We start from the raw sequence: 2,214 nt of genomic DNA on the forward strand, positions 1-2,214 counted from the left end.
TGTTTTGTCTGAGCATTTGGTTTCATAACCTAGCAGTTAATTTCATCTTATCAGTCAAAGCAGGCTAAAGCTTCAGCTTTTTCGGCTAAAAAATGACCTGGAAACTCGGTGAATGCGAATACCACCTGCTGAAATAGCCGTATTTATTTGCAAACTTTACATCATTTAGAGGCGCAAAAAAACAAACTTGCGACTACAAATAATCGTTTGGACAAAAAAGAGTTTGGATCTGTTCGCGGTGATCTTTTTGCTTAACTTCTGAATAACAGAACTTCTCTTAACGCTGTTGCAATTGGTTATTCTCTAGCTAGGACAAATTATTTTAGGGTAGGCAACAATGGGCTGTAAACAATAATAAAACAAAGCTAAACAAACAGAAAAGTGAGGACCACCGGCCAGAAGAGAAATTTGTTGTTTGTTTTGAAATCGAAGAAAACAGCAGATCATAATGGCTCGAAAAATTTGCAACAACCAATTGCAGTCAGGTGTGTGCATCACAAAACGCGAGTGGATGAACTTCACTTACCAATTCAATATAGAGTAAGGGATTGCATTGTTAGATCGACTAAGTTACAAGAAAGTCATTGAACAATGTGTGGTAATCCCAGCTATAACGTGACTGACTTCAAAATTCTTGGTTCAATTTCAAATAGGGCATTCTATCAGTTCTAATCGGGTGAAACCCTATAGTTTAGAAGTAAAGTCCTGATCGGAACTGATGCTAGGCTAAGACAAAGAAGATTTCTGTTAAAAAGCAACAAAAAAGAAAAAAAAATCAGCCAAAAAACTTGTCTCAAATCAACTTGGAGAACCAAATCGCCCAAAGTTTGTTTAACTCGCTTGCCAACCCGGTTCCCAACTCGGTTGTTAGTTTAACCCCTCAAACAGTCATAGTTTCTCTTCCGCAGTCCAACTATTATACAGTGCTAATGAGATGAATATTTAACGCGCATTTCTTTGTAGGTACTTTTTCCGTACAATAGATTGTCACGAATGTTTGCGAGAAAATGTAATAATGATTCAAAATTATTCACCCATGCGCAAATACGGCCAACATTATTTTTGAAAAATTTTAACGACATCGTTGAACACTGTTACTGTTCCACTGAAAGATTGCGGATCGCTTGTGTTTCATGAAAACTGAGGAAATTCAAGCAGCCAGGATCACTTTATGAACAATTTAGAAGATTCGAACCAATGCTATTAAAGTCTCTCGAAATCATTTAAAATGTATCATGGTTCAACGCTGATCGCAAAGAGGGCTCGGAACTGCTCAAGTCTATCCTTGCTTCTTGACCAACAGACGTGGGGATATTATAATTGGTTGATGACCTGGTATTAAAGTGGTAAGTAGAATCAACTAATTTTATTGTTAAACGCCACGGTATTTTTCACAACTCAAATGTTTTCAAAGTTTGTGATTCGAGCAGGAAAATAGCTGACCAGCCGCCTTAGACTGATGTTCGATGAGCTGCTAGAAACCGTAGAGCAACAATTTCAAATCGATCTACCTTTGGCCTGTCCAAGTAGCCGGCGAACAAAAATACCCTTTAATTTTTGTTAGGTATATTTTCATGCTTTGATTGATTATTTTCTTGTTTTTATACACAGTTTACTTTTATCATAAAGTGTTGTTGCACCGCCTGACGCCGCGCTCGCAAGGAAAAGGAGCCAACATTGAAACATGAGAGTATGAAAGACCGTGAAAATGTGAGAAATTATTATTTATATACTACTTTTGTCTTTGTCCTGTCGTGAATAAACTGCAAATTTAACTCAATCATATTTTCCTAACACAAACTTTTTTTTCTTTTCTTGCCATCAGTTGCATGTTCAGATCACTGACACCGAACTGTGGACGATTAGAGCCTGGGGAAGTCTGATAAAGAAACAGAAAAAGGGATGGTCTATTGAGGTAAGTATTTTTAAACTAAGATTCGTTAAATCAAATCCTGATTCCTGAATCAAATAATGAAACCGAAAAGAAAAACCAGTGATATTGATCGATATTGGTGAAGCTGAGGATGTAAAGCAGGCATATATATGAAGGTACAAGGGAAAAAATCAAATGTACCGGACTTGTGAATCAACGGAGTAGTTGTGGTGGTTACGCAGTGACTGCATGATTTCCTCCGCTAAGCTATGTGAATTTTTAGCAATGTAAATCATTTGCAATAGTTAACGTGAGTCAATTGGTCCTAAAAATACAAAATT

Source organism: Porites lutea, chromosome 5, assembly GCF_958299795.1.
Source record: "Porites lutea chromosome 5, jaPorLute2.1, whole genome shotgun sequence".
NCBI lineage: Eukaryota > Metazoa > Cnidaria > Anthozoa > Scleractinia > Poritidae > Porites > Porites lutea.